The sequence below is a fragment of the Octopus sinensis genome, linkage group LG9 (genome assembly GCF_006345805.1).
Source record: "Octopus sinensis linkage group LG9, ASM634580v1, whole genome shotgun sequence".
Taxonomy (NCBI): Eukaryota; Metazoa; Mollusca; class Cephalopoda; order Octopoda; family Octopodidae; genus Octopus; species Octopus sinensis.
In genome coordinates this window covers 29121997-29149332 of record NC_043005.1, presented here as the reverse complement: position 1 = coordinate 29149332, position 27336 = coordinate 29121997, and the positions used below count along the sequence as shown (strand labels likewise).

Genomic DNA, 27336 nt, shown 5'->3' with positions numbered 1-27336 from the left:
GGTCATACGAGATTTGATGAGTGAGATTTTCTACAGCTTGATGCTCTTCCTGTCACCAACCTTCACCTTTTCCAAATAAGGTAATATTCCCCCGCCCCATGACCAGACATGTTTATCATGGAAGATTGGAAATAAATCACATTGCTTGTATGACAATGATGCTCGTTTACAACCATCATGTGATGTCTAGACAAGAGTATGCACACACACACACATGCACACACACACACACACACACACACACACACACAACACACATGTATTATCCCAACAGATTTTTCCTCTGGTTTTACTCTCTCTCTCTCTCCATTTTTCTCTTTCGTCCTTCTCTGTCAAAGAGCATAGGCTCAAAGCGTCAAGGATTTTCCATTCTTCCCAAACATCAAACTAATACACCTGCTTGTTGTTATTTCACCTGTCTTTGGTTTTCTGTATATTTAAATCATATATATATATACAATTACATTCTCTCTAAATCACATCATGGACGCTTCTCTCTCTCCCTCTTTTCCTCTAATCACGTGACAGTGTTACCGACAGGCTAAGTAACGTAATGACAAATGGAATTATTATAAGATGGCCTACCTTTCTAAAGATAAAAGGTTGTCATTAGAAGAAGATTTTGCTGCTATTTCCAACTCAAGCATGCATATATAAATGTGTCCACAAGTGTATGTGTGTGTATGTGAATGTGTGTGTGTGTGTTAGCGCACATGCACAGGCATACACACATGTGAGCATACACATGCTAGATACATACATACACACACACACATATACATACATACATGCAGGAATTCATGATGGCAGTCAACTCATGAAGACCATTTCCTACACCCATTTCTTTCTTAGAAACATCTCAAGTTTGATCTCCTCATTGCTGATGGCATCACACGCACACACATACACGCACGCACATACACACATACATACACACACACACATACATACATGCATACATCATCATCATTAACGACATTTAAATGTTCCCTTTTCCATTCTTACAAAGGTCATACGAGATTTGATGAGTGAGATTTTCTACAGCTTGATGCTCTTCCTGTCACCAACCTTCACCTGTTTCCAAATAAGGTAATATTCCCCCGCCCCATGACCAGACATGTTTATCATGGAAGATTGGAAATAAATCACATTGCTTGTATGACAATGATGCTCGTTTACAACCATCATGTGATGTCTAGACAAGAGTATGCACACACACACACATGCACACACACACACACACACACACACACACACACACACAACACACATGTATTATCCCAACAGATTTTTCCTCTCTCTGGTTTTACTCTCTCTCTCTCTCCATTTTTCTCTTTCGTCCTTCTCTGTCAAAGAGCATAGGCTCAAAGCGTCAAGGATTTTCCATTCTTCCCAAACATCAAACTAATACACCTGCTTGTTGTTACTTCACCTGTCTTTGGTTTTCTGTATATTTAAATCATATATATATATACAATTACATTCTCTCTAAATCACATCATGGACGCTTCTCTCTCCCTCTTTTCCTCTAATCACGTGAAAGTGTTACCAACAGGCTAAGTAACGTAATGACAAGTGGAATTATTGTAAGATGGCCTACCTTTCTAAAGATAAAAGGTTGTCATTAGAAGGATATATAAATGTGTCCACAAGTGTATGCTAGCATGGAAAACGGACGCTAAACGATGATGATGATGATATAACAGGCTTCTTTCAGTTTCCATCTACCAAATCCACTCAGAATTATAGCAGAAGACTTTTTCTCAGGTTAGTCACAGTTGGAACACCTTTGATGTTATCTGCTTGATCAGAGCTGAATTAAGTTATGTAACACCAACAACCACTTCACAACATCCTCGCTACCACTACCACCACTATCACACATACATGTACATACTACTATTATGTACACACCACTGCTGCAGTGGTGGTTAACACCTAGCTAATCCTGGACAGCAAATTATCACAATAGTAGTAGTAGTAGTAGTGGTGGTGGTGGTGGTGGTGGTGGTGGTAGTAGTAGTCGTCGTCATCGTAGTAGTAGTAGTAGTAGTAGTAGTAGTAGTGAGAGGAACCATTATGTGTGGTCGGGGAATGAGAGGTTGTAGTGTGTTGAGTGTGAGTTTTTATAATGAGGTAGATGACCTTTTGTAGTCTAGGGTGTTTGTATGTACAACACCATCCCAAATATGGAAGTGGTGAGTATTCCATTGAAAGTCTCTCACTGCTTGAAACAGCAGCCACATCTGCTGTATTTTAGTCATATAGGGTTAAATTTCTTCCCACTACTTGAAATATAGAATTTTGCCAACATAACATAGCAGATCGTGTTATATAGCCAGCTGGAGATGATGTCTCCTGGGGCTAAATTACAGCAACATTTGTCCTAAACAAGGACTGTCATGTTATGTTGGCAAATAATCTTTGCTACAAAGTACTGTTGCTGAATACCTCTCATTGTGAAACTTAAAAATAGTAATTTTCTAAAATGAAATATTTCAAATTTTCACCAGTTTTTTTTCAAATTTTCTACATTGATATTATTATTAATTTCTAGAAGAAATTTTTGCCTTCATCATGTAAAACTACATTTTTTGAAGATAATCTGTTGAATATATAAAATATTTCAAGTGGTTGAAAGAAATTTGATAAGACCTGTCATATACATTTATTTCTTTATTGCCCATGGTGGCGGGGAGGGGCTAAACATAGAGGCACAAACAAAGGGATTAAGTTGATTCCATTGACCTCAATGCGTAACTGGTGCTTATCTAATCGACCCCGAAAGGATGAAAGGCAAAGTCGACCTCAGTGGAATTTGAACTCAGAACATAACAGCAGACAAAATACTGCTAAGCATTTCACCCAGCATGCTAACGATTCTTCCAGCTTGCCACCCTTCAAGATCTGTCCTTATGAGTATCCTTCATTCCTTGGATAATAAACTTTGCTTGTGAAGACCTGGTGAGGCAAGTGAAATCAAAATCGCTGACGTGGTCGATGACAGTACCACCTGATTGGCACCCATGCCAGTGGAACGTTAAAAGCACCATCTGAGCATGATCGTTGCCAGGGCTGCTGACTGGCTCCCGTGCCGGTGGCACATAAAAAGCACCATTTGAGCATGATCGTTGCCAGCGTCCCCTTACTGGCACCTGTGCTGGTGGCATGTGAAAAACAACATTCAAGAGTGGTTGTTACCAGTGCCGCCAGACAGGCTCCTGTGCAAGTGGCACGTAAAAAACACCATTTGAGGGTGGTCGTTGCCAGTACCGCCTGACTGGCCCTCACGCCAGTGACATGTAAAAGCACCCACTACACTCTCAGAGTGGTTGGCATTAGGGAAGGCATCCAGCTGTAGAAGCTATGCCAGATCAAATTGGAGCCTGGTGCAGCTTTCTGGCTCTCCAGACCTCAGTGAAACCATTCAACCCATGCCGGCATGGAAAGCAGACGTTAAATGATGATGATGATGTTATGTAATTTATGCTACATAACATCATTTGCTAGATTTAAAATATACTAAATGTACTATTTAGTTTGTATATTCATATGGTTTATATTCTCTGTAGCAACCCTCACCAAATTAGATGTCCATATACTCTTAGGATGCTTTAAGCTAAGCACTGCAATCTAAGAAAATATTCTTAAATTACACACAACTCACACTGCTTATAACAGTGAGAAACACTTTAATCTGGTGCCTCTTTACAGATAAGTAGACTGGGCTAATAGTAAATTGTTGTCTTCGTTACTATAACTGGTAACAGGATATCAAGTGTAGATACTTCTACCAACAGTGTCTTTTCTGTAAATCTTGAACTTCTGTTATTATCTACCAATACATTAATACGGGATTCATTTAACAGTAAACAGGTCTGGTTTATGTTCTCAAGCAATGGAGACTTTAGAATGCATCTAATTGTAGACTTTAGGTATCAGGTATCTAACAACAGAATGTGTTAGGGGTCTAACAGCAGAATGTAGATATCAGACGTGTAAGTATCTAAGTGTAGGATAAAAATATCAGATATCAAACTCTAGATATCTATGCCTGTGCTGATGCCAGTTAAAAAAAACACCCAGACCACTCTATGGGGTGGTTGGTGTTAGGAAGGGCATCCAGCTGTAAAAGCCATGCCAAAACACACACAGTAGCCTGGTACAGCTCTCCAGCCTTGCCAGTACCTGTCAACCCATACCAGCATGGCAAGTGGACATTAGATGATGATGATGATGACGATAAAGATTATCGGTTGGTTCAGTTTATAAGAAGATCAGAGAATCAAAAAGTCAGTGGATTGTATTTCTTTGCTGGCGGTTGTCTTTGTCCATGATGGAGACTCTTAGCTATCAGTAAGTAGGTACCACTCCAGGGTATAATTCACTGTACTGTGTCCAGGACAAAGACATACAACTGCCAACAGCTTACTAAGCTGTAAGTAAGGTGCCACAATATAATACAAATCAATGTACTGAATCCATGAACAAAACATTTAATTATCAACAGCCCAGTTCATCTACCTCTAAGTAGATACTGCAATGTGTTATAGCTCACTGCATGTTCATACCCAAGACAAGAGTTCAGACCCTGCTTCCATGAGCAAGATACTTAACTGTCAACAGTAAACTCTACTTAGCTATAAGTGTTGGTCATGGACACACTACAGTGAACTATACCACATTGTGGTCACTATTTACTGATAGATGAACTGGGCTGTTGACAGTTAAGTATTGTGGAACTGCACTATGACCAATATACATTAATGTTGACTGCTCAGTTTTCTAGCTTTATGTAGAGACCACAATGTGGTATAGATCATTGTTCTAAGTCCACCACCAAAACATTTAATAGTCAACAGTCTACCTAGCTGTAAATACCAGCTGGAGTCAAAATTTGTTTTAGAATTTCTAGCTTTAACTAAGAGCTCAAACAAATTGCAAACAAAAAGTGCCAGAAGCTCATTTCAATGCTTTTACTATTTGGCTGGTTTGGAGGCAAAAGACTCCCTGCACCCGTTTTCAAACTCATCCACATTGTTGAACCTCCGTCCAGGCAGGAAATGAGCAATGGCTCAGTAAAGGTTGTAATCTGATGATGTAAGATTTGGAGTGTAGACAGGCTCAGGCAGCACTTCCAGCCCTTTAAGTTTGTGCTTAGTCACATTAACAGGCTGTGCTGGGGCATTGTCTTGCTGTAGAGTGCACATTTTCCGTTGACCAATGCCTAGTAACAGGACTTCAGTGTTATACAGTTGCTGCAGCTGTTGAGTATAAAGATTAACATTTACAGCATGAGCATCTGGGACAAGCTCAAAGAGCAGCACCCACTCAAAATTCCCCCAAACACACAATATGACCTTCAGTTTAAACTGCCCTTCTTTGACAACAGGTTCTGAAGCCTGACTGGAAAAAAGCCACTGATTTATTAGGATTACAAAAATAATTCATTTTGCATTCCAAGTTAGAATTCAACAAGGATTTACCAGCAGTTGCTTGTAAATGTTCACGCATCATTCAGCCTAGTCATTGATCAGTTCACGAGGAGCTTCCTTGTCAGCATCTGTTCACAATCGTGAACTGACCAATGACTAGGTTTGCTGGAAATAACTGGAAAATCTCAAACAAAAGCATCGTCTTAAAAAAGGTCACGTTGGATACGGTAGTTCCTAATATATAAAAAGACGATTTGACTGGAATTACTTTAATCAAAAGTTTGCTCGACCAGGTCTCATCTGGAGCTAAATAATAGCTGGAGAGGAAATTTAAAAAAAAAAAAAAAAAAAAACTGAATATTTTCTATTATCTGTATTTTGAAACTTAAATATAGCTTAAATGACACAGGAATGAGAAAATATCCAAAGTTCATGGTATCTTGCCATTCTTTGCTAAACTAGTTATTTTAATTATATAGTTTTTAAAATAATTTAAATATTTGCCAATTTTCTCCAACTTAGGTAGGCTTTCAATAATAAAAAAAAAACAGCGAAAATAATGTGATAAACTGTTGAAATACTACGAATTAATTTTTTTCTTCCATCTAACTTTCTGTGATTGTTTTGTATTTTTGTCCGGAGTCTGTCCAAACCCTATAATAAAGTTATTAAGACTTAGGTAATTGTTTAAATTTTCATAAACATGTTTAATACTTCTTGCTTTTCAGATAAAGAACGTAATTTTTCACAAAATTACAATTGTGAAAATCTAAAGTTTTATAAAGTTAGGATTAACCAATTCTCGATAAAAAGACTGATTTTATAACAAATATATTAAATATTTTAAGTGATTTTCAACAATTATTAATTTGCTAACAAAGAGGTTTGTTTTAACGACGTTATTGTTCACCAATTGCGATATAAATATAGTAACAGAAATATATTATTCAATTATTTCAAGGACGTAAGTTTTTTTCGGTTCATCTAAGGTTTTCTACGTTTAACGTTAAGATGTATCTTCGTTTAAATTCTCATCAGTGTAACAATTCTATATGTGCTATTATATATACATTATAAATGTATGTTAGATACATCGATGCAGTGTCAATCATTTAAGGTGCCCGTTGGTCGGCATGGTTCAAGAACATCAACATCGTTAAGCATGGCTTAAGACATACATAATGCAGAAAGGCCTATAATACTATTGCATCATGTTCCTATTTTATTATCGGACATAAACGAGGTAAACGAAACAAATAACAACCATGGAACCTTAGAAACAGACTTATGTAACACAGGATAGTTTTATCTCTCTATATTATAGTCGTCGTTGCCGAGTGAATGTCAGTTGAGAAACGTGCAATAACACACTCCTTAAGACAGATAGGTACCGTGATAAGATGCAGTTCCTTTCTATAAGAGACAGAGGAAATGTATAAAAAGAGAGTTTAATGAACAATGATGAATTTCCTCTCATGGATATGCAAAAAGCAATTGAAAAACCACTTCACAATATCATCCTATCTATATTTAATACATACGGATAGACGTCAATGGTAGCCTCGATATATTACTTCGACATATTCAGATAGTTTTACTATATGTATTAATAAAATTTAGAGCCTACAATAAAATCGACAACGTGAACAGGAGAGACACCTGCTAATATCCAGTCCACGCCTCTGTGTGTCAGTATGGCTAAGTCTTTCCCCGCCGTCTTCTCTCTCTGACTTCTCCTTCAGCAGCAGCTAAATATCTCTTTCTCTTTCCTTCTGTGTCATATGATCGGCGTATTTTTACAGAATGTCGACTACTCAACATCATCTGTTTCTATCACAGACGGCTGGTCTTTACAGCACTTACTTCACGGTAAGTAATAGACCAGACGGTCTACAGGCAAACTATAATTATATTTAACAGCTTCATTTGTAACTTCGACTAACTTTTAATATATGATACGCTTTAAAATCCTTTAATATCACAGAAACATAATTTTTCTTTTAATTCGGTTAGAAGACATGTATGAATGTAGAAAGACGTAAACTGTAGAGAGAGGGAGAGAAGCATTAAGTTTTATGTCGGATTGTCTTAAAAGAAACTACTATATTTTTCTCGGGCTGGTCTTTTAAATATAGAGACCAATAAATTTATAAATCCTAACAACTAAAAAAAAAAGCACTATTTGTGTAAAAAGATAAATTTCACTTTAAATTTGTAGAACCGCTAAGACTACACTGAACATGGTCACAAAATCGGAGACTTTTTTTATATTTGGTTTATTTATATTTAATGAAAAGAAAACCTTTTTTCCCCGTCTACATGAGTGCTCGTTGCCTGGTGATGGTTGCTCCTGGACCTTTAATTTTTATATATGCTGAGTGGATGTATAAGCATCGTGAAAAATACATCAATGGTATTTAAAAGCTCAATTATTATTAACAAGACTCCAAATACATTATTATAACATATTTATTGAGCTTAGTGTAAACATTGCACAGGAGCATTGTAACTCCTCGGAAAAGGGTTCAAAGAGAAGATTGAAAGCAACAATAAGAAGGAAAAAAAAAAGCAATGATAATCAAAAGCATGAAAAGATAATACAGGATAAAACACAAAAAGACAGAAAATTGAAAAGAACCATTAAGAGGAAAGGGTGCATAGACACTTCTGGAATAGTTTTGGCGAATTGCAGGAAGCATGGAATTGTTGAAGAAATTGTTGGTGTCCTGACTGCGGACAACCGCCCTGGGTAGTTTATTCCATGCTTCAGAGAGAGAAAAATGCCGATTATTGTTATTATTAGGATGATGATTATAATGATGTAAAATTTTCGAATGAATACGTAAACAACGATATCTTCTTGTCGAGAACGGAAGGAACCACCATACGTGTAGAAATGGCATGCTGGATTCCCCACCTCCAGATTCTAAAGCATGATGTTATTTTATTGTTTGTTAAATATATAGTAAAATGGTAATTAAGTTAGTTTACCATTTTTATCGGAGTACTCTCAACGCGTCTTCGTTTGCTCATAATACTCTATGCGGGTGAAATCACCTAATGTCTGAAAGAATTCTAAGATCTACTGTTTTACGTCTATAAAATAAATACACGATAAAACGGGAATTAACTCAGTTTAATTATGAATCTTAGTAGTCACGTAAAATTATGATTTATTTGCAAATTGGGTAAAGCGGTATGTCATTTCTATATTGTCCTTTCCGTTTTGTACAAGAGGTTGTTGTTTACATACATCTTCTACAGCTTAATCATCAGAGCCTTCGAGGTAAATGTACTTGCGGTTCTTTACGTTCCGAGTTCAAATTCGGCCCAGGTTGATTTGCCTTTCATCCTTTCGGGGTCAAGTACTGGGGTTAATATAATCGACTTGCCCCCTCTCTCTAAATTGCTTGCTTTGTAGCAAATTTAGAAATATTTTTTTAATTATTATTGACGTCCTATTATTTATGGCTTAATACGTTCTTCGAGATCCAATTCCAAAATCGAATTATTATTTACTTACTCCTTACACTTCGTTAATTTATTTTCCCCTTTTCCCGGCTCCTATCCCCTCGAAGTTCTGGGAGTCATTAAGTCTCCTCAAGACATCTTGATACTACTGGAGACGAACTAGACCATCCGGCTTCCAAGAAACGTCTGGCGTAAGAACTGAAATATGAGATTGTCAATGTCGTCTCTCTCTGAGGGTATGGAGCCTGGAGAGGAATTGTTATATTTATTTAGAGAAATATGATCATAGATATGGGTAGGCAAAAATGTTCTTGCTTATGGTTAGAAAGCCATTTGAATACATATAGGGAACACTGCCACATGCAACCATCAAGTGATTGATATATATATATATATATATATATTACAAATAAGAAAATGGAGAAACAATTTAGTTGGTTTATCAGCTTTAGGATATTAGAATGTTGATTTATTTATTTAACAAAACAAGAACCATAATAACATACATATATACATTAAAATTCAATACATATAAGATAAGAATACAATTTAAAAAAAACCTTAATATAGATTATATGTATATAATCAAAATAAGCAACAAGGATATCCAGAGGTAATGCAGTACGATCGTTTCATGCAACTCCATTTAATTTAATTGAATAATGCAATCATTACATCAATTTAAAATGTAGACCAGTCTTCAGCTGCACAAAGACAGAATTTAAGTTCCGACTATACTGTTGTAGTTACAAGATGTTCTTTGTCTATCTTCTTAACTTCTTGGAGATTATAGGTAAAATTATACTAATGTGTCCATCTGTTCTAATTTAATTATATTCTATGTCTTTGTGCAGCTGAAGATTGCTCCACAAATGAAATGGAGTTTCATGAAACGATCGTACTGCATTACCTCAGGATATCCTTGTTGCTTATTTTGATTTTAATCACCTTATTTTGAAATTGAATGGATAATACCGTTCTAAATTCCGGTGCCTCAACATAAGTACCATATTCATCTAAATATATATATATATATATATATAAATATATGTGTGTGTGACTTGTAATTTACCTAATCCCTCCACAGCACCAGCTTTAAGAAGTCTGCAAGTGAACATGACAGTGATCTACATTGTCAAAAAGGTGAAAAAGTATCTAAACATCATTCAGTAAAACATTCATTCGTCATTCACCGGCCATCTATTTTGAACTCACCCTCCTTTCTCATTCTCATGATCTTACCTACATTTTCACATCCAATCCTCTGGACCATATCTCTTATTTTCACATTCCTGTAATTTGAGGGAAACCCCCTGACACCTCTTCACCATCTCTTCTGCAAGACATCTATTTCTATTATTCTATTATACTTTAACCACTGGCAGAAACCCACCCCTTCAGTTGAGGGGTCTTGTCTTGCATGTTACCTGGTGACCTCACTTGTACCAGTACCATGTAAATGGCCCTAGAATACTGTAAAGCAGTTGGTGTTAAGAAGGGCATGCAGCCATAGAAACCCTACCAAAGCTGACCTTGCAGCTTGCTACAGTCCCCTGGTCCATCAGTTCCTGTCAAACCATCCAACCCAACATGGTCAAGGATCATCAAACAATGATGATATGGCTAGGGTACAAGATCTGATCTACAAGTACCTGGACTGTTGCCATAGTAACGAAGCTAAAGCACACAGAGTGAAGCCACTTGGCAAAGATTGACCTTGAACTCTGCTGTGCATATGCACTAAGTGCTAACATTCTAGCTCACTTCTGCTGTTTATAGCAGTGCTTGGAAGGAAGGTGTGTAGTGTATCATTGTTGCATTAACCATGACAGAAAAAGTTTGCCAGGGTGATACCTGCTCAGAGGCCTATACAAAGTTGTAGAAAGTGAATGGAGAGGAGTGTATGAGTGATTCAGATGTTTCCAAGATGGCCAAAAAGATAACAATGTTGACTGAGAAAAACAGTGCAGATGTGCGTGCAGCTGTGAGGGGAAATTGTCAAATCACCATCCATGAGTTATCAGAGGATGTGCAGGTTAGTTACAGTTCAGTTCAATCCATTATCACTGAAGATTCAGGTCCGAGATGTGTGTCTGCTGAGTTTGTACCAAAACTGATTTCAACTGACCAAAAAGACACTTGGGTTTCAGTTGCACAAGATCTTGACTGTGTCAAGAACAAGGAAAATTTTTTGAAAACTTTGCATATGCCTCTGAGCAGGTATCGCCAAGATTGGGTGTCATGTTATGCTCTTGGACAAAATACTCCATTTCACATGGCTTGCTCACCTAACCAGTGGGGTGGCATCATTTGAAGTTTAAAATTGATGCAAAGTGCATTGTGTCTATCACTGTCTAATTGGTCATGTGGTCCCATGATATGGCACGGGTATGAACCAAAACCTTTAGTTAGATAAAAATAGATCTTCAAGTTCTATAGACTTGCACTATATATATAATAACCATAACCGTTTATAATAATGCATAAATTGCACTGCATACTCTGTTATGTGTGTGTGTAACCAGACACTTACCCTGTCCCATCTATTCTACTTTTATCTTCTCAACCCTTAGCATAAAGCCACCTGCCTCTCTACTACTACTACTACAACCGCCACTCACTTGATGGGGACTTGTGTTGTTTGTTATTTCATGACCTTATTAGTGCTAATTCATGAAAAAAGCACCCAGTACAGTCCGTTGGCAGTAGGTATGACATCCAGCCATAGAAATCATGCCAGAGCAATCATCATGCTGGCATGGGTTGGACGGTTTGACATGGAACTGGCCAGCCGGTCAGCTGTCTAGACTCCAGTTGTTGTGAAATTCCTTCTACAGTTGGATCCATGATGATGTGTCCAAAGCATTTACTCTCAGGAGAAGAGCTTGCTATGTCTTTAAGGAGTTCCAACTGTTTCTGCAGGGGACAAAATATCTCCAATGTTTATTTCTGTCACTCATACACAGATATATATGCACAAAAACGTATGCACACACACATACATACATACACACACACACACACACACACACACACACACATAATATGTATTTATATACACATACATACACTCAGATACACGTTCGCCACCACAACCTCATTTAGGCTTAGCAGCCCTTCCTGTTTGTTTTCATTGTCCTGTTTGTGTTACCTATTCTGATCCTCCACAAAATCCCAAAGTTATTTAATTTGCTTTGTGGGAACAACTGTTTTACCAAAAGAATATCTTGTTGTTAAATGCTTGAAGTACGAAAGTCGAAAAACAGCCCACAACTAATGAAGGGTCGTTCTTTATGTTGTTTGTTTTGTTATCCATTTGTGTCTTTCGAAAGAATAGTTCATATTCTATGTACTTGTGCTTCGTATCTTTTTGTTGTACACATTCATGACGTCCTGTGCCCACATATGCATATATATATATATATATATATATATATATATATATATATAGATGTAAGTACGTACATATATGTATGTATGAGTGTGTGTATATATATATATATATATATGTATAATATCATAATAGAAGGAATGTAACATCAAGATGCTGACTGATTACGAATATCAACAAATTGTAGTCGTGGCTGATGCCAGTGCTGTCTGACTGGCACATAAAAAGCACTGTTCAAGTGTTGGGCCTCATGGAGGTAATGACAGGTGACCAAGACTCTTAACAATATACCATGCTTGTGTTGATCTGTCAAGCTAAGTGAGACCATAGTCGTGGCTGATGCCAGTGTCAGGTTAATGGCAAGTAAACTCCCACTACACCCTTGAGTGGTTGGCGTTAGGAAGGACATCCAGCCATAGAAACCTTGCCAAATCAGGTTGGAACCTGATGCAGCACTGCCCTCCCCCCCTTAGCTTACCAGTTTCAGTCAAACCATCCAACCCATGCCAGCATGGAAAGCAGATGTTAAACAATGATGGTGATGATAATGAACATGTCTAAGGGGAAAATGCCCCAAGGATAAAATGTTTTTTAAGCACACATATTATTCAGCATTTCTTGGGTTAGGGTTAGACAGAATTGGTTGAAGCAAATTTTCTATGGCCAGATGCCCCCCCCCCTTTTGTTGCCAAGCTTCACATGTTTCCAAGTAAGGTAATATTTCCTCATGACCAGACATGGTTTCATGGAATATTGGAAACTAATGAGACCACTTATATGATGAAGCTTGTTTAAAACTATTGCTTGATGTCAAGATGAGGAGGCACAAAAGATGCCTACACACACGTCTTCAGTTTTGATCTATAAAATCCTTTCACAAGGCTTTTGTTGTATTACACAGTAAGAGTGAACCTAAAATCACATGGTTGAGAAGCAGACTTCTTAACCTTACAGCCGTGCCTGCATCTACACTCTCAAATGCATAATTTAGTAGCTGAGCCATTTGTTCTTACTCAGTTTTTGGCACATGCTCAGACATCTTCAGGTGACACTGATAAATCATAAGCGCCATCAGAAGGCATGCAAACTTGCACCAAGATTCTCAAGTAATGCCAAACAGCTCAGCTGAGAAGACCCGACAAGCCAAGTGAGACCATAACCCATGGCCTATGCCAGTGGTGTATAACCAACCCACTTATGAGTATCTCTCATTCATTGGACAATAAACTTTGCTTGCGAAGACCTGTTGAGGCAAGCGAAATCAAAATCACTGATGTGGCCGATGACAGTACCGCTTGATTGCCACTCGTGCCAGTGGAACATTAAAAGCACCATCTGAGCGTGTTCATTGCCAGGGCTACTGACTGGCTCCCATGCAGGTGGCACGTAGAAAACACTTTTTGTGCATGGTCGTTGCCAGTACCTCCTGACTGATCATCATTCCGGTAGCATGTAAAAGTATCCACTACACTCTGAGTGGTTGGCATTAGGAAGGGCATCTAGCTGTAGAAACTTTGCCAGATTTGATAGAATTTTAAAAATATTTGTTTAAATAAACTCATTTCAAGAAAGTAACAAGCGGACTGCAAGATAAAAGTCTGCAGGCCTCTTGTTGGACCAGCCCTGTTCTTATACTGTTAATGTATACCTTGGCAGCTTATCACCATCTTTGTTATCCCTTTTTCCAGCCACTCCCCTACTTATATAATATAGGTTAGCCATACATCTTCCATGAAGCAAGAAACCTATTCCCTGCCCTCTATCATTCTTTAGCCTCTCAACACCAAACATAAATCCACTTCTCCATCTACTATATCATCATTAAGTCATGGATATCTCTTTGCCTTCCAAATTATTTGGTAAGCTCACTAGTACTGGTGCCAGGAAAAAAGCATCCGGTACATTCTGTAAAGTGGCTGGTGTTAGGAAGGGCATCCAGCTAAAGAACCTATTCCAAAGCAGACATTGGAACTCAGTCTAAGTCCTCTGGCTCATCAGATCTTGTTGAACCATCCAGCACATGCCAGCATAGATAAGGGACATTTAATGATCATCATATATCATCATTATCATTTTCATATCCACTTTTCTAAGGTTGCCTGGGTCAGATGGAATTAGTTGAGGTGAATTTTCTATGGCTGGATGCCCTTCCTGTCACCAACCTTCACTTGTTTCCATGTAAGCTAATATTTCCCCCCTTGACCAGACATGTTTACACAGAATATTGGAAATGAAAGACACTGCATTACAGTGACACTCAATTACAACTATCACACAATGTCAAGGCAAGGAGGCAGTCTCTCTCACACACACACACATTTTGTCTGACCCATGCAAGCATGGAATAGTGGAAGTTAAAATAATAATATCATTTACGTAAAAGCACCAACCGATTGTGGCCGTTTGCCAGCCTGCGCTGGCTCCTGTGCCAGTGGCACGTAAAAAACACCCACTACACTCACGGAGTGGTTGGCGTTAGAAAGGGCATCCGGCTGTAGAAACACTGCCAAATCAGACTGGAGCCTGGTGCAACCTCCATGGCTTACCAGACCCCGGTCGAACCGTCCAACCCATGCTAGCATGGAAAACGGACATTAACTGATGATGAGGGGAAGTCAAAATTATTTGCACTTTCACCATAACATACCTTTATAATTGTCATACTGCCTTCTCCGCACATGTGCTTATAGTTGGTACTATTGTGATCATGTGATCGAAGTTTGAGCCTGATCATGCCATCTTTCTTTCTGGTTTTACAGTGTAAGCACGGCTGCTCCACTAGCAATGTGCACCAAAGAAGAAGAACAAAGAGCAGCGATCCGATTTCTCTGGTCGGAAAGTGTGTCAGGTGCTGAAATTCATCGGAGGGTTTTAGCACAATACGGGGACAGTGCGCTATTGCATAGAAGTGTGTATGAATGGATCGAGAAGTTTAAAAGTAGCTGGACAAGCATGATGCATGAAGAGGGAGCAGGACACACATCAACCACCACCACTGATGAGAAAATTCAGCAAGCTTAAGAGATGGTAATGGTAAACCAGTTCCCCATTACCATCTTTCAGATTCCTAGTGGAGTGGCCATGCTTACACTGTAAAACCAGAAAGGGAAACGGCATGATCAGGCTCAAACTTCAATCATGTGACCACAATAGTACCAACTATAAGCATTCATGAACAGAAGGCAGTGTGATAATAATAAAGATGTGTTATAGCAAAAGTGCAGATAATTTTTGACTTCCCCTCGTGTATGTGTATGGAACGTTAAAAGCACATCCGAACGTGGGGTGTAACCAGCCTACTTATGAGTACCCCTCAATCATTGGACAATAAACTTTACTTGCGAAGACCTATTGAGGTAAGTGAAATCAAATCAAAATCGCTGACGTGGCCGATGACAGTACCGCCTGATTGGCACTTGTGCCAGTGGAACGTTAAAAGCACATCCAAGTGTGATTGTTGCCAGGGCCACGGATTGGTTCCCATGCTGGTGGCATGTAAAAAACACCATTCGAGTGTGATCATTGCCATTGTTACCTTACCGGCACGTGAAAAACAACATTCAAGCATGGTCATTGCCAGTGCCGCTAGACTGGCTCCTGTACAGGTAGCACATAAAAACACCTTTTGAGTGTGGTCATTGCCAGAACTGCTTAACTGGCTCCCATGCCGGTAACATGTAAAAGCACCCACTACACTCAGAGTGGTTGGCATTAGGGAGAGCATCCAGCTGTAGAAACTTTGCCAGATTAGATTGAGCCTGGTGCAGCCTTCTGGCTCACCAGTCCTCAGTCAAACCGTCCAACACATGCCGGCATGGAAAGCTGACATTAAACGATGATGATGATACCTATGTATATGTTTGCGTGTGTCATCATCATCATCATCATTTAGCATCCATTTTCCATGCTGGCATGGGGTGGACAGTTTGACAAAAGCTGGTAAGCATGAGGACTGCACTGAACCCTATTGCCTGTTTTGGCATGATTTCAATAGCTAGATGCTCTTCCTTATGCCAGCTACTTTACAGTGTACCAGGTGATTTTTATGTGGCATAGCACCATAGGGTCACCAAGTAACTTGTGAGACAAAGTCCCTTCAACTTGGGTTGTTGGGTGGGGAGTAATATTGAGGGAGGTGGCGTTGTGCCAGTTGATGAGAGGCTAACAGGAATAGAGGTAGGTATCTTACTGTAAAAGAGATACAAAGATACCCAAGTTGGAGAAGAAGGGAGAGAATGAGACTTAATTAGGAATATAGAGATGAAGAGAGTGAGAGAGAGGTGGTGATGGATGTAGAGTGGGGCATGAATATAGGTGAAGTGATGCGAAGGATTGGACTGGGTGAGTGGGAAGAGGGGAAACTTTCATGAGAATGTGAGGAGAGATGGTCAGATGGGATAGAGGTGAATATAGTAATCGATGGTGGGAAATACAGGAGTGGCTGAGGGAGGGTTATGTTAGATTTTTGAGGGGTGTTAAGGATGGAGAGGAGGAAGCATGGATGAATGAAGATAACAAGGATTGGAAGTGGGGAGCAGATGTTATATGCACCTATTCTGATGACAGGTGATTATGGTAGCCAAATAATAGCAGAAACAGAAGTGATGAGTGTTAAGGAATGAGATCTAGGGGAAAAGCTTGACAGGGCAGTGGGAATGGAGGTGGGGCAAAGCTCAGCATTTATCAAGGTGTGTGTGTGTGTATACATACACTTATCATCATCATCATCATTTAGCATCTGTTTTCTATGCTAGCATGGCTTAGATAGTTTTGACTGGAACTAGTAAACTGGAGAGCTGTATCAAGCTCCAGTCTGATTTTGGCTTGATTCCTGCTGCTGGATGCCCTTCCAAATGGCTACCACCCCAAGGGTGTAGTGGGTACCTCTTATGTGACACTGGCACCAGCCACAGCTATGATTTCACTTGGCCAGCGAAATCTTCACAAGCACAGCAAACAGCCAAAGGTCTCAATTGTTTGTCATCGCCTACGTTAGACACCCCCACTATCTGAAGATCATGCTTCACCACCTCCTCCTATATCTTCTTGGATCTACCTCTTTTACAGGTTCCCTCCACAATTAGGGATCACCACTTTGCACAGCTGTCCTTGTCCATACACATCACATGACCATACCAGCGCAGTCTTCTCTTGCACATGATTGTTTGCACACTGGCATCATACAATCTGCCTTTCCCTCTGAAGGAGAGGCCCTTTCTTATCAACAATGGTAGATACTCTCTGCACTTTACCCAACCTATTCTTATTCTTGCAGTCATGCTCTGAGAGCATCCACCTCCACTGCTGACTTGGTCATCCAGTTAATGGAAGCTATCAACCACTTCTAAGTATCCCACCTGGCATTTGACAGAGTCTATTTTCTCTACGTTTCTTGTGTCTATTGTTCCTGTACAACTGCCACACACAAAGATTATTTTCCCTGTTAACCTTTTATCCAGTGCAGAAAAATATTTAGAAATTCTTGTGTATTTCCGTTCATGCATTGTAATTGTATCCCTTGTTATGAAACCAAGGTTTGAGTGTTAAACAGAGTATCTGTAGATAAAATAAAACATAAAAGATGTTTAGAAAATTATTATTTTTAAATTTCACAAGAGATATTCAGCAACAGTACTTTGGAGTAAAGATTGTTTACCAACATAACATGGCAGTCCTGGTTTTGGACGAATGTTGCTGTAATTTATCCCCAGGAGACATCGTCTCCAGCTGGCTATACGACACAATCTGTGTCCTTATGTTTTCAAACAAGGAAATCTAGCACCCCCACTAAGCTCAAAACAATATCTGTGTATCGCTGAGTGGGGGTGCTAGATTCCTTTGTTCAAAAATATCAGGACACAGATCATGTCTTCTGGCAACATTTGTCCTAAACCAGAACTGCCATGTTATGTTGGCAAACAATCTTTACATAAAAGGTGTTTAGTTTTGTCATCTTACATATATTTCATTAACATAAGGTAATTGGTAATTACATAATGCAAATTATATAAGACATTGTGAGATCATCAGAGACATGTAACTTTTATACATAACATTATTGCATTGGAAAGATTACAGAAATTTACCATCATGCAGAAGGTTAGTAACTCTTGCTAGCCATCTCCATAATGTCATGTTGACAATGCAATAATGATACGCATAAAATCTGATGATTTTACAAATCTTGATTATGTAATTTGCATATTGTAATTATCACCTTGTGTTAAGTTGGTGTAACTAAATATCTTATAAACAATCTTTCATGCTTTGTTTTCTACATATATAGATATATAATAAGTATATATTTATATGGAATATTTATACAATATGTATGTATGTATATATGTGTGTGTGTGTATATTTTCACCATGATAGATTGCTAGCCACCAAACCTTTTTCTATTTTCTCTTCCTGTTTATTTCTGTGTTCCTTTCTGTCGAAGAGCATAGGCTCGAAACGTAAAAGACTTTCTCACCTCCCGAGCGTTAAATACATCTGTTTGTTGTTTACACATCCATCTTTGTCTTTTGTTTGTTTTTGTTTTGTAAATTCTCACTATGTACATATAGACATGGCTGTGAGGTCCCACTGTGTGGCACCTTTCACAAGTGTGTTCTATAGTCTCAGGACAATTAAGCCTTGTAAATGGAAGTGGTAAAGGAAAACTGAAAGAAGCTTGTCGTGTGTGTTTGTGTGTGTGTGTTATATAGTGAGAACTATCCAAGCCATGTACAGGGATGCTGTTAGTAAGGTGAGAGTTGCCATTGAGTATAGCAAGGAGTTTAGCATTCAAGCAGGTGTCCACCAGGGGTCAGTTCTTAGCTCCCTCTTATTTATCATGGTCCTCCAAGCTGTAACCGAGGAATTTAAGACTGGCTGCCCCTAGGAGCTCCTCTATGCTGATGACCTTGTTCTTATTGCTGAATCATTACCAGAATTAGAGAAGAAACTTTAGGTATGGAAGCAAGGTCTGGAACCAGAGGACCTTAAGAGTTAATTTAGTAAAGACCAAAGTATTGATAAGTAGGAAAACAGACAAATTGCAGATACATTCAGGGAGAAGGCCCTGCTCGATATATAGAAAAGGTGTAGGGAGAAACTCCATAAGATGTACTTGGTGCAAGCTATGGACATACAGGAGGTGCAACAGTATCACTGGATGACTAACAGAGAATTTAGTCTTTACATGTGGCAGATGTACAGGTACGTTAAACACCAGGAATGTACAAAAAATAGACTCCTCCATATGCCAGGCGGGGATCCCCAGAAGTAGCAGACAGTTTCCATTACTTAAGTGACCAAGTTAGTAGGGGTGGGGTGGTTCTGAAAGCACAGCTGCTAGAATAAGAATAGGCTGGGCGAAGTTCAGAGAGTTACTACATCTGTTAGTAATGAAGAGTGTCTCCCTCAGAGTGAGAGGCAGTTTGTATGATGCCTGTGTACAGACAGCTATGCTGCATGTCAGTGAGACATGGGCTGTGACTACTGAAGATGTGTGAAGATTTGAAAGAAATGAAACCAGTATGCTTTGCTGGATGGGTAATGTCAGTGTGCATATACGACAGGATGTAAGTGACTTGAGTGAAAAACTGGGTATAGAGGGCATCTGATGCAATATACAAGAAAGAAGACTGTGCTTGTAGGGTCATGTAATGTGTATGAATGAAGACAGTTGCATCAAGAAGTGCTGATCTCTAATTGTAGAGGGAGCATGTGGAAGGGGTAGGCTCAGGAAGACATGGAACGAAGTGGTGAGAAAGGATCTACAAATGTTGGGACTTACAGAGGGGATGACAGGGGACTGGGATTCTTGGTGGTTTACTCTGCTTGAAAACATTGGTCATTCAAAGCAAAAGCATGGTTGACTTTGCATACAGGCTTGTCCCTTACAACCCTCTCCAGCTGAACATCCCTAATCTTGCAGGCTCGAAGGTGCTGGTGCTATGTACAAAGCGTCTGTGCCAGTGCTGTGTAGAAGCACCCAGTACACTCTGTAAAGTGGTTGGTGTTAGGAAGGGCATCCAGCCGTACAAACCATGCTAAAACAGACATGAAGCCTGAACAGCCCTTCAGCTGGTCAGCTCCTGTTAAACCATCCAACCTATACCAGCATGGAAAACAGATGTTGAATGATGATGATAACACACACACGTATGTGTATCTGCCTCCATATCTTGACATTGTATGATGGTAGTTGTAAATTAGTGTCACTCTCATAGAAACTGTGCCATTAGTTGTCCCCCCCCATATCTATACACACATACACACACACATTTATACATATATGTATTACATATATACATATAACACATATATATGCTTAAGTATTTTATATGCATATATATATATATATATATATATATATATATATATATACGAGCAAAACGCCCCCCCCCCCCGTCCAAAGGATGGTGCCGAGTTGTCAAACATTTAAACCAAATTTTCTCAAAACAACTTGTCCGACCGTCCCATAGGCCTCCCCTTTGAGAAACACTGATTTAACCTAAATTTAAGACACCGTGCATTTTTCTCGCGTGCGCGTAGTATCGATCGCAACAGCTGATGTACTTGCGCATACAAATGCACGTTTCCACGGCTTTATCGATCGCATTCTCACCTGGAATCGATTTTTGTAATTTTTTCAAGACTTATACACGCCCTGATACCGTCGGTATCTACATATCAAATTTGAGCGCAACCGGATGGAGGATGCCCGGGATCCTAGAAGACACACAGACAGTCAGAACGGATTTTATATAATAGATTTAATATATACACACACATATGTATATTAAATATATTTATATACATACATATATATAATCTGTATACATATACATATATGCTGGAAGCTGCTTTAGTGGCCCTAAACATGTTTAGGGTATTATTACACCCACTGGATAATGTTTGCCGGTTATTTTTATCTTAAAAACTGCATCCCAGTCATCACAATTAGCTGCTTCCACTATTTGTGCATTCTCTCTCTCTCTCTCTCTCTCTCTCTCTCTCTCACACACACACACATACAAATACATGCATGTATACATACATACGCACGCTTGTGACAGCCTTGAGATAGTTTACAGATTGTTGTTTTGTGTTAGTACATTGTTTGGCATTGTTCCAAAACATCCATAAACGCTATTTGCTATTTATTATTTTATATACACTCAGTAAATATCTAGTGTATATGTGTGTGAAGTTGTTGCCACCCACCTCAGTAATTTCTGTACAAATCTACTTGGCTTGTCTTTCCATATAACAACATCGAAGTAGGAGGTAGGAACATTGTCAAATTACTACAAGTGTGTGGTTACGTTGATGCTGCTTGTGATGGTGATGTAAGACATACAACATAATTATATGCATCTAACATGTAAAATCGCTGCTGTTGCACACTGTCTTTGCTGGTTTATTACATCAAAGATCAGATGATGTCCTGTCGGCATTGAAACTTTGACCAATTATGTCATTACGGCCTGTCACACCTGCTAATAGAAGTTATCTCGTCAAAGTCCCATACATATATCAATTGACTAAGGTAGGAGACCGATATTTTTTTTTTGATGCCGTTGTAATTGCTTTAATTAAACGTAATATATTACTAGAATATATTTAATCAGCGACACCTGCCTTTGTGTCTGGCTAAATTAGAATTGGACCCGAAATAAAGGTTTTAAGAAAATTTCATCTCTTTTCATATAGTATGATAACCAACCATTTCACCATCCTCATCACCATCATCGCAATCCTTTATTCTGTCGTAACGGGATGTTTCGTCGATATTGTTGTTGGTAAACATCGCATAAAGAGAAATGTATCTGATATACTTATTTGAAGAAGAAAAAAATTAGTTGTTATAACGAAATTCAGTTCAGCATCTCACGATTCCAGACTGAAATTAACCCAGGGATTTGACTTCAACCTTTTATTTCTCTGAGAATGTGAAAATAAGTACCAGTAATACTCTTTTGAAATTCAAGGATTGGGTTGAAACATATATATATATATATAAATACATACATGCATATATATATGTGTATGTGTGTTTATATGTATGTGTATATATATATATATATATATATATATGTATGTGTGTGTTTGTATATGTATGTTTATATATATATATATGTATGTGTGTGTTTGTATATGTATGTTTATATATATATATATATATGTGTGTGTTTGTATATATATATATGTATGTGTGTGTTTGTATATGTATGTTTATGTATATATATATGTATGTATATATATATATGTGTGTGTGTGTGTATATATATATATGTATTATGTATATACACTCACACATATAGATATTATACCGATGTATGTATACATGTGTATATATACATATATATATAACACACGCGTTTATGCAAAAAAGTTTTTTGTGTGCTTTTTTCAGACGTGTATAACTGACTGATATATATGTGTGTGTGTGTATGAATGTATGTATGTATGTGTATATATATATATATATATAATATATATATATATATATATATATATATATATATATATATATATATATATATTATACTCTCTATCATTTAAATTTATAGTCTATATTTTATTGAACCATGTTTAAATTTACCTTCTAATGATCATCCCAATTTTCTGACATACTGTATGCTATTGGGGTGTAAAATATACATTTAAATAAATCACATGTATCTAATATTAGCAGTCAATGTGTAACATTAACTGCATTATTTATAATGCTAATGTTAACCAAACATATAGTTTGTATTTAAGCGTCTGAAATTTAATTCAGTCATAAACACAATCATACTGAAAGCTGACTAAATTGCTAATTTTTATTCAGAACATTTCTATCTTGGTAGAACTGTTCACAGTTATATAAACTGTCCTGACTGCCTGCCATCCATTCAAAGTCTGACAGAGATAGGATAGAATAAAATAAAATAATTTTAAAAAAGCATAAATGATATTGTTTAATCTAAGACAAAATATTTACACTTTGATCGTAATTCATGATAAATGAATAAAAAAAGAAAGGGGAAAAAAGCTTAGGAGACAATCACTATAATTTAAAAGATGTTGTGTGAAGCAAGTTGTGAATATTTAATATGTCCAGCTGTAAGCAGTAGTGTAATTGTTACCAACAGTCAGACCACTTTTACAGTAATTCTTCCTTCTCTACTTTTGTTTCTCTTTCATTCTTTCTTTTCTACAATGTCACACACACACACACACACACACACACACACACACACGAACATACTCCGGCTCTCTCTCTTTTTGTGGCTCATCTTTCTTATCTCTAACATTCTCTTTCATATGATTATCACTCTATCTGTCTATCTTTTTATCTATCCCTCTTCTCTTTCACTCTCTCTCTCTCTCTCATATATATGTATATATATAATCATAATCCGCTCTCTTTCAGCCCCTCTTTCATTATAACTTATTACCTCGCTTCTTCCTTACCGCTTCTATTTCATCACGTTTATTTTTTTCACCCACTGCCTCCGTCTTCTCTTTCTTTCTTTCTCTCTCTCTCTCTTCTATATCCCCCCTATCTTTCTACCTACCCCCTCCCCATAGTTCTTGCTCCTCCCTTATTGCCACAGACCTTGCCACAAGTCGTTAGCTGATGTCTGGGAGAAGATACAAGCCGTCGCCCGTTCACACCGAAATATCATTTCCATGCAGCGAGCACTTAACAGCATATATGTCCAGCATCTTAGACATATGGTATGGTACCACAACATCTCTCATTGCACCCGGATATTTCTACCCCTCGTTTGCAACTTGTTGGCTTTCTAGTTGTTGCTATGCATATATTATTAGTAGTAATATCACTAGCCTTCGCGGCTTTGTACACTAGATATAATGTATATGTATGAATGTATGTATATGCACATACACACACGTACGTATCTTGCTACAATACATTATGACTATTTAGTTAACCTATCTGTGTATATTATGTTGATATTAACATATTAATATCGCGATTTCTATTCGTTTTTCTTTCTTCCTATTGTGACAGATGTCGACATCGTAGCATAGTAAACTCGGCGAACCGGTTTCGGTTTCTCCGCTCCCTTAACTGTTTCACATTAGTCATGTTGCTAATATATTTGAGAACGGCATATGTGCCACCACGGCTCTGCCCTTCCTCTACCGCCTGTTCATAGAAAGAAGTTAACATTTTTACTTTTTAACAGCTAATATATTTGTTTCTCTTTACGTTTCTTTCTTTCGTTACTTCGAAAGTTATGGGCTTGTCCTCTGCTCGTGTGGCTTCGCGTTAGCATAGGATAGTGTTATATATAAAGTAATTTGACAATCACGTCGATGTTAATGTGGTAATTAACAATTAATTAACTCTCGTTATCAAGCACAATATTTACATTGTGCAGGCGTATGAACGAAATGTTATACACACATATTTATGTGTATATATTATGTATGCATGCACATATTGTGTGTGTGTGCTTTTATATATATATGTGTGTGTGTGTGTGTGTGTATGAATATACACGTGTTTATATGGCTGTATGTATATATAAATGCATGTATATAATGTACATTGATGATTTATTTACACTCCACAGAGATATTGTCTTTGTTATTGTATGTGTGTATGTGTTTATACATGTATGTATATTTTAGTTAAAGAAGGAAGCGCAGCACCCTTGACTTTCTTATTTTCAAGGTCTTCGGTGAGTAGGAGTTATCCTCGAACCAGAGAGACCTGCTATCCGAATTGTTGCCACAGAATGGGCTCTTGTTAGAGATTCTGAGGGTGATATAATGCTGGGCGACAGATAAAATCTGTGGTAAATTATATATACGTGTGTGTGTGTGCGTAACACATATATATATATATTCATATTCTCGGTGTTTATGGTATGGTATCAACTGAAGTCCTCCCTTCGAAATCACTGACCTTGTGCCTAAACCAGAAACAGAACAAAGCTAGCAGAATCGTTAGCGAGTCGGACAAAATGTTAGCTGCATTTCTTCGGCTTTTCACATTCTAAGTTCAAATTCTGCAAGGGTCGATGAAAATTAAATATCAGACAATTACTGGGGTAAATTTTATCTACAAGTTCCCCTCCCACAAAATTCCAGGCCTTGTGCTTATAGAAGAAAGAATTGTTGGTGTTAATTTTCTTTTTTGCTAGGGCAGAATCGGTAGAGCTTTGGTGAAGACGGTCCAAAATGTTCTTGTGTTATTAAAATTAGTCAGTCACAGATTCTAAATGTTTGATGTGCCTTTCATTCTTCCGTAATCGTTGAAATAAGTAGAGTAGTCCGATATCATGATCAATAAATACAGTAGCCTTCCCCTATAAATATATTTGACCTTGCACCAATGGTATATGTTTCTCCTACCGGGGCCGATAAAATTAGTGTCACAAACAGAGGGATATTTCAACCAACTTATTTCCTCATCTACAACAGCTGTTCTTGTGCCTAGGAAATGGTTACTGCTGTGGCAATTCGGTTGTCTTTCAAGAAGAAATAGGACCCGGGTTAAATTATAAAAAGTAAACCTTATTTCAAACTGCTTGATAAGAATTTTAGTAATCGGTGCTAAATACATATGATATATGTCTCTGGCTTACGAGTATATTATGCCAGTACATGTAGTGTACATGGGGTACTAAGAACAACAAAGAATAAAACAAGTAGAACAAGGTACTTCTTTACCAAAAGGTACCTCCCTCTTTATCTCTCACTATGGGGAGGAGAGGTAGGCTCCCTTAAAATCGTAGACCCATGGCAACTCGCCCTCTGTAATTGTCTCCCTCTGTTCTATGGTGACGAGTACAAAATTCGATCTCAATCTCCTGCTATTTATAATTCACTTACAATGTGTTATGTCTCATGCTGAGTCAACAGATATTACTGAACATGTTTTATAAAACTGTCCTATGATGAAGTAGAGCTGAATACTACAACTGAGACAGTGGTGGAGGTTGTGATGACTATATATAATATCAGAGATAATGGCTGTTCTATCAGGGATGATGGTCATGGTTGTACTATCAGGGATGGTGGTGATAGCAGTGGCTGTTGGTATTAATACAGTGGTGGCGGTATTGGTGACCGTAAATCTGTGTGGTAGTGGTGGTGGTGATGTAGTATCAACATAGTGGCGGTAATATCAATGTGATGACGGTGGTAGTGGCAGTGAACAGGTATTATACTACAGCTATCATCATCACTATCACCATTACCACACTATTCCTGTTTATCTCACAAACATTCTCTAATATCAGACTTCCAACATAGTTATATTGAGCACTTGTATATTTTCTACTACACGAATAAACAATAGCTTGTTGTATATTTTCTTATTTTCAGGCAAAGTGTATCTAGGACTGCAATATCTAGTCTAGTATATACTTCTCTTTTTTATTTTTATTCTTTAGATTGTTGTGTTCATTGAAGGCAGTTTGGCTGCTATTTTTCAGCTTGCGATCAAACTCTCCCGTTACCTCACTCCCAACTACATTCTGCCAGTCAATGACAAAAGTATGACTACCTCCTCGTCTCAAACTGTTTCCATTAATGTCGGTAGTTTTGTCCGCTGACCCCACCTTTTTATTTAAAAAGGGTGCCGAACAAAATACTCTTAATTTATTCTGTTCCCTGTACCAATTCATCAAATATCGACTTACTAATTATTCCCTCTCAATTGATAATTACCGGCTGTGTCCTGGAGATTTTTATCCAGTGGTCTGCTTTCCTTGTTACAAATTTGTGAGAAAATTTAGCCCCAGGTCAGCCCAATTTTAGCAGACTTTCTACTAAGGACATTCTAACTATGGCCATCCCACTTTTTATTCAGATATGGTGTAGCTTGGACTACATAAACAATGTGTGTGTATGTCTTTGTGTTTCTGTTTGTTCTCACCACCGCTTGACAATCAGTGTTGGTTTGTTTACGACCCCGGCATAAGAGACCAATAGAAAAAGAACCAAGCTTAAACATTAGTCCCAGATTAGATTTATCCGACTACAACCTTCAAGAGGTGCCTTAGCATGGCCGCAGTC

At 38.0% G+C, this 27336-nt stretch overlaps 1 protein-coding gene across 3 annotated transcripts in view; it reads left to right on the top strand.

Annotated features, from left to right (window-relative positions):
- The first annotated feature begins 7160 nt into the window (after positions 1-7160).
- LOC115215552 (hamartin) overlaps positions 7161-27336 on the top strand; it is a 58780-nt gene continuing 38604 nt past the window's right edge. The window contains exon 1 of one of the 3 annotated variants that reach the window (XM_029784745.2): positions 7161-7304. The gene's annotated coding sequence lies outside the window, so the exon portion shown is untranslated. Of the gene's footprint in view, positions 7305-21541; positions 21839-23848; positions 24019-27336 lie in introns of those variants that run through there. The other 2 variants (XM_029784747.2, XM_029784746.2) reach the window with 2 other exon arrangements.